The sequence below is a fragment of the Monodelphis domestica genome, chromosome 6 (genome assembly GCF_027887165.1).
Source record: "Monodelphis domestica isolate mMonDom1 chromosome 6, mMonDom1.pri, whole genome shotgun sequence".
NCBI classification, from domain to species: domain Eukaryota; kingdom Metazoa; phylum Chordata; class Mammalia; order Didelphimorphia; family Didelphidae; genus Monodelphis; species Monodelphis domestica.
Genome location: NC_077232.1, coordinates 116,107,724 through 116,114,939, shown reverse-complemented (window position 1 = coordinate 116,114,939; position 7,216 = coordinate 116,107,724). Strand labels below are relative to the sequence as shown.

The 7,216-nt window shown below is 33.9% G+C and overlaps 1 pseudogene; it reads right to left on the bottom strand.

The window, feature by feature from the left end:
• Window positions 1-5,971: 5,971 nt before the first annotated feature.
• LOC130455191 (U1 small nuclear ribonucleoprotein C-like) lies at window positions 5,972-6,454 on the bottom strand (annotated as a pseudogene).
• Between the last annotated feature and the right edge of the window lie 762 nt (window positions 6,455-7,216).

The window sequence follows — 7,216 nt, the reverse complement described above, 5'->3', positions numbered from 1 at the left end:
CCCATTAGAGTTGCATAGTGCATTGCTCATAATAAGCACCCAATCAATATTTGTTGAATGAATTCCCTCTGGAGCAACTCAGAGGAAACCTTCTTTATCTATGATATAGCTCTTCAAATGATGGAAGGCAGCTAATACAACTTCCCTTAATATTATCTCCTATAGGTCTCTAGTTCCTTCAAATATTCCTTATATGATATAGATCCCAGAAGCTTCACTGTCCTACTCCCTTTTTCTTCCTTGTTTCTTAATGTACCTCTTATAGTATGGTGTCCAGTTTTAGAAATTATACTATAGGTATAATCTCATAAGTATAACATATAATAGGTTTACTTACCGGGACATGGATACTATGCTCAATAATCATTGAATTGTGTGTGTGTGTGTGTGTGTGTGTGTGTGTGTGTGTGTGTGTGTGTTAAAGTCTTCATGTTGGAAGAACTACAAGATCAAATAGACCAGAGGATGGCTACCTTTCTAAAGTTGCATTCCAAGAAGGTTGAAACCCATCTATTTCATTCCCTTTCTAAAATACTGGCAAATATTCTGTTAAATTAAAAATATCCTGGTAGCAGTAACCTCTGAGCTTATTTTCTACATCTGAGTTCTTAATTAACTATTTAGCATGATCAGGACAGAATTTAAGAGGATGGAAAGTAATAATAGTAGTCAAGATGGGAAAATACCAAAGATAATTTTTTACAATTTTGTCATTCATCTACTCTCTTCCATCAATAGATTAAATCATTGTAACTCATCTCCTGGATCATTTTCCAGCACATATGATATATGCTGCCAACCTCTAATCTCTTTCTGAGATGTACTTTGTAAGTTTCAATGACACAAATACTATTTTACTCAATACACACTACAGAGAATTTCATAATGTTGAAGATACCTTCTAAGGAAATCACTCTGCTTCTGACAATAGAGCAGAATCTTTTCCTTCCCAAGCTTCCTTGTCACAACTCAGTTAGCCCCTTCATCAGATAATTATTAAAAAGAAAAGAGAGAAACATCAACATTTTCTAACTTTATAACAACCAGAAACTGTGATATCTAAAATCAGCACAGAGTTTCCAAACCAGATGGATAGTATTGCTAATGAAATCAGTCAATTTAAGCTTAAATTGAAAAAGACAAAATGAAGAGGAAAATTGAACACTTCATACTAACGTCTTATGTGACACACTGCTTATCCAGAAAATTAGAGTCAAAAATTCAATATATGAAATTGAGATTATCTGGATTTTCTAGACTGTCATTAAAATTGCAAGAAAATAAAGTACTGACAGTGAAATAAATTGTTGATATGTTTTGATAACATACTAAATCCTTGGTAGCATGTTCAGTTTTTCCTTTTCTTTCACAATCACACAGAAACATTGGAATTAAATGTTGACAGTCAAATCATGGAAACAGCTAGATGATCAAGCTTGATTTTCTTGGTCAATAGGAGCATTCATAGTTCTCTTTTAAGTGTTTTTGGTGAGGAAACTATCTTGAAAACCCAGATCTGCTTTATACAAATAAGCTATTATTATTAGCATTTTGAAACAATGTGCTCAACAATTGTTTGTTGTTTCCTCTAGTGGTAAAAGAATCCAATCTACATTTTATCAGCCAGTGTGATTTTGTTTCCCACCCTATTCTTCTCTAAAGCATCTGCTAGATATTGTGGAGGCCTTCCTGGGGAGCTTTTAATAGTTCATGGGTACTGGCAAATTTCTTGGTCTGTCCATCTACTTATTTAGGTGACTACAACATTTTCTTTTCAAGTTACACATGTTAATAATTTGTAAGCCTCTCATTATTTGCAGAATTAAAGTGTGGTTGTTATAATCACTAGGGAATATCTAGGCCTACCCTATAAGCACAAGGTAAGAATGAGAACTGTGAGTATTGTAAAATTACAAAGCAGATATTTAACTTACTTTTTTTTTTTTTGGTACAACTTATATACTCATTTGAAAATCTCACCTGAATGGAATAGATGAGCATGAAGCAACCATTTTTTTTTTGGCAAGTAGGCCTATTTCAAGTGACTTCTAGTGAATCTTATTTTATGTGTAATGGAAATTTTCTATGTGGTTTTGATTAGGAAATAAAAAATTTCAATCCCATTTCACCTTGAGATTTTTCAAAAGTGTGAAATGAAGAACAAAATTGACTAATAACATCATATGATGGAAAGACTGAAACTTAACAGATATGTCCAACTATAATAATAAGGAAGAATTTTTATGATTGTTTTTTGTTCACATATATAATATAGAATAAGAACTAGATTATTTTTAAGATACTTAAAATAAACTATAGTGTTTTGTATACATGCAAATAATTTCTAAATCTGTCTCTCCCTCAAATCATAAATTCACTATAAGTTAAATAGTTAGAAAAATAGATTATGCTATATTTCAATGAATGTGATACAATTCAGCATGCCTTTCTGAGCTTTCAGGATTGTAGGTTTGTAATGGTTCATGGCACTGCCAATAATGAGTCTGCAGGGAGCTTTGTTATAAATGTCCCAATTCTTTCATTTGCTCTATTCCAAGTGCATGCTGGGATGCCTAACTGTGTGAAATCAAGCCATGGATTATCCATTTACTGCCACTTTATCCCAGGGGAAATGAACTTGAAAACAAATAGGCTATGCTCTTGTAATAAATTCAGAGCAAAATGTGTTTGTATTCAAGTAAAGAAATGACAATGAGCCAAATTTATTTAGAATTTGAAAACTTTACTTTTTGCCAAAATGCAGTCCAGAGTTTTAGAAACAATCAATAAAAAACAAAAAACAAAAAAAACTGGGCATTGTCTAAGTGAGGGATTCTGAAATAAGGAACTTACATTTCCATTTGCAATAGTTTATACATATTTTTGATCATAGGAATGAGACAAGATTAGTAGGATTTTTTATACTTATTAAAGGCATATAAAATTCCATTGAAAAATCCAATAAGCATAACATCTCAAATTCTTATCAATAAGCAGAATTTAGGAAAGAATGGATTATTAAAAGATTGCTACTGTCCCATTTTTCTATATAGCTAAAAAAGTTTCATTTGATGTTTCCTTTTAATTTTACATTGAGTGTTGGTTCTATAGGTTTGATATAGTTAAAATACCTAGAGATGATATACCATGATTCTGAGGTATTAATGTAAGTTGAGAAGTATACAGTAATTCTATGAAATTCATTTACAAAGGATAGGAAATTAAGTTGCCATTTCTACTGTAATCCAGTCTGTCATTCAGGATTATAACTGCCAGTAGGTTAACTTTGTCCAGAGGGGATGAACTGGGACAGATCAATCAGTTTTCAGAGCTTTTGTAAAAGTTGAGCAGCTGGTGCTAAAAATTACTCATCTTCATTGTAGAAGTGACCAACTCACCAGAGATTATGGATTAAAACCCATGAATGATAGCTAAGCTTTTAAAATTTAGTGTTCTTCAAGTGTGATTTGACTTATTAGAAATTTAGTTTTAAGTATCCTTCCACAGGCATTTCTTAGAAAAGATAATCTTTAAACTTTTTAATATAAATTAACTCTTCCTAATAACTGAAGCTAGGATTTTAGATTATATAGTGGACTATATTTTAAGATTTTGGGGTTTCTGACTTGGTTATAACTCATGCTTACTAAAGTCCCAAAAATATTCTTCAAGTTTTTTGTAAAATTCTTTGAAATGACAGTAATTGTAGTGCTTTAAAGTTTGCAAAGTACTTCTGTCACAACAAATCTATGAGAATAAGGACATATGTATTTAGTTTATATCAATGACTGTGAGTTTTAAAAGTCAATGGCAATATTAACTTTATGCATTTTCCCCTGGAATTACTTAGACACATATCATATTCAAAGATGATAATGTCAACAGCATCACTAACAGTGAATCAGAAGACTCATAACTATAAATTAAGCTTTATTGCATCCCTAAACAGGGCACTAAAAGGTACTACCCATTGGAGATTGGGATGAGAGCTGGGAACTCCAGAAAATATGGTACAACCTACTCTGATTACTTATTATGTCAAAATTCTAAGGTTAGTCTTGATGTTTACCACTTTTAAAGGGCTATTGTTTTATCTTTTTACTCTTTGCGTTAGTGGGACAAGAGATACTAAAACTGAAAGAAGTTATCTTAGTGTTAATTATAGTTACTTTTTCAGAAATCAACATTTTGTGCACTTTGCTTTAGATCCTCACATTTCTTGGACTTCATCTATGTCCCTTTAATGAATGAATGAATTATTGTTTTAAACCCTTACCTTCCATCTTGGAGTCAATATTGTGTATTGGTTCCAAGGCAGAAGAGTGGTAAGGACTAGGCAATGGGGGTTAAGTGACCTGCCCAGGGTCATACAACTAAGTATGTGTAAAATTTAATCTCTAATAATAAAAATATTATAGTTAAGAAGGTTTATTAAATGATCATTAGAAATCAAGGCACAAAGAGGATACAAAAATAAAGACAATGTGCCCATGGTTGATCAGCCAGTTCAAACACCTGCCTTACTACCACCAACCTCGGTAGTAAGTAAGAAAGTAAGTAAGTGTGGGAAGTAAGAAGTGGGACCTTCCACATCCCCACCTAATATCCCCTATCTACAGGAAGTATGTAATGACAGGAAATCAGTGGGCTCCTGGGAAATGTAGTTCTTTTTTTAGGGTAACAAATTTTCAATTATACATATGTCCCTTTAATTTGAAACAAGCATGTTTTGAATACTTTATTTTTTAAATACTAAAAGAGTCAATACTTTTATTTTTATATGTCATAATGCAAATATAAGCTGCCTTTCTGCCCCACTCTTCCTTTGAAGTGGGAAGTCTTCTTACATGTTTGGAAACTACTTTTGGGGAAGTTAGGGAAAAAAAAACTCACAAAAACTGGCAACAGAAACACAAAAACTGGATCAACAATCATGACAGAATGGTCCAACTTTTTAAAAAGAGAAATTCAAATTAAAATTCGGAAACTTCACTTTAGACAAATAACTTTGAGAAAGATGACAAGGGGAAAATGGTCAGTGTTAGAAGGATTTTGGAAAGATAGGCACACTAATGCACTTTTGGTGGAGCTATGAATTTGACAGTTGTGAAAAATGGTTTGGAAAGACTATAAAAGATCACTAAAACACATATCTTTGCCTCAGTGATACCATCATTGGCATATAACCAAAGAAAGTCAAAGATAGCGGGAAAGCTACCATATATACAAAGATATCAATAGCAGCCAGCACTTTTTGTAGCAGCAAAGAACTTCAAGCCAGCAATACCCACCAATTGAGAAATATCAAACAACATATGAAATATATAAGAGTGATGGATATTATTGTGCTGTGAGAAATGAACATGGATTAGAAAAATATGTCAAGGTTTCTATGTACTAATGGTAGAGGGAAATTAAGCAGAAACAAGAAAAACAATTTATACACAAACCACAATTAAGGAACACAACACTGATAGACTTCAAAGCTCAGATCAATGAAGGTATTATGTATCTGTGACTTCAGAGAACTGGTAAAGAACATTTTCTTTCTTTTTCTTTGGCAGAGAGGTATTAAAACTATATAGGTACAGAAAAAGAGAGATGTCTTCTATGCTTATTTTTTTTTCTTTCTTCACTGTGATTATTTATCACAGAGGGAAGAAATACTTAAGGGCAGGGGAAGAGGGACCCCTTCAGGGTGCAGAGAAAAGGAGAATTTTTAGATATGTCCAATATGCTTCTTTTTTTTTTCTTCACTATGCTTATTTATCACAGGGGAGGGAAATACTAAAAGATAGGTGAAGGGATCAGAACACTGAAAGTAATAGTGATGTAAAAGAGTATAAATGTTTTAAAAGAGGAAAGGGGAAAAAAGAAAAAAACACATCTGAGGCCTAGCATCATGATGTCCTGGTGAAATAAAACAAAGAATTAAAAACTGATAAATGGACTTCTTTGTATATCTTTTATTTTATCTTTCTGGACTGAGTATCGCTGGGTGAGTGGGTACTATCATGGGGTGGGGAAGAGGTCTCATCATTGAAGGGTCAGGCATCATAGTCATGTGACCTCCCATGGGCATCCTCATAGCAGGAAGAGGACCCACAGGCATCATCCCAGGAGGGGGAGGCCCCATCATGCTAGCATGAAAAAGTGAGATCGTCCCTCTGAGTAGAGGAACAGAGAAAAAATTGGAGGAATTCTTCCTTGCTGAAATGTGGTGGTTGTTTTTATCAATCAGGTTCTGGGTTTGCTCTTCCATCCATTTTTGATAATAGTTTCTCCCATTCTCTTTGTGCTTCCTTCCACTGCAGTGGGTCTTCCTCACAGATGGAGAATCATGAGTGAGGTAGGCATCACAGTAATGACAGTAAAACTTGGGAATGATGTTTGCAAGTGCCTTATTTTGTTCCAAGAATCTCCCGAATAGCCTGGCTGTTTTCCCCACACTCTTTCCTTCCTCCCTCTCTCTCTCTCTCCCTCTCTCTCTTTATCTCTCTCTCTCTGTGTTTGTGTGTGCATGTGAGAGAGAGAGAGAAAGAGAAAGAGAGAGAGAGAGAGAGAGAGAGATTGTGAGAGAACAAGCCACTCATCACCTAACTGCTTTGTTCCAAGTATCTTAGTTATTGTTTTTCAGTTGTGTTCAATTCTTTATGACTCTATTTGGAGTTTTCTTGGCAAAGACACTGTAGTGATTTGACATTTCCTTCTCCAGTTCATTTTACAGATGAGGAAACTGAAATAAACTGGATTATGTGACAGGTTTTCATGACTCTCTAAATTGCTTGATGAAGAACTTGAAATTCAGAGAGGTTGAGTTAAAGTCATATAGCTAATACGTATGAGAAGCTTTTCCAGTTTTTTTGTCAAGAACTCTCTCTATTGCAGGACATTGCCTTTCTACTGTGAGCCAAGTAAATTGGTAAGTGCTAATGGAATTCCAAAGAGAAAGATTTCTTGCCCTAAAAGGAGATTAAATTTCATGTCTGAATTGTCCTTGTAATTTGTTTATGGTCACAAGCAAATGTCTGACTTTTCATTTGAACTCAGATTTTTTTGTGTCTCTGGGCCCAACACTCTCTGTGGTACCACCTAGAAGCAGATTGTTTTGTTCATAACAATAGTGAAGACATTGAAGAAACCATACTCTAGATCTGCTTAGTATATTAGAGGCTTGGTCATAATGAATACAGCATCTACCTCAAGAAAGAGATGG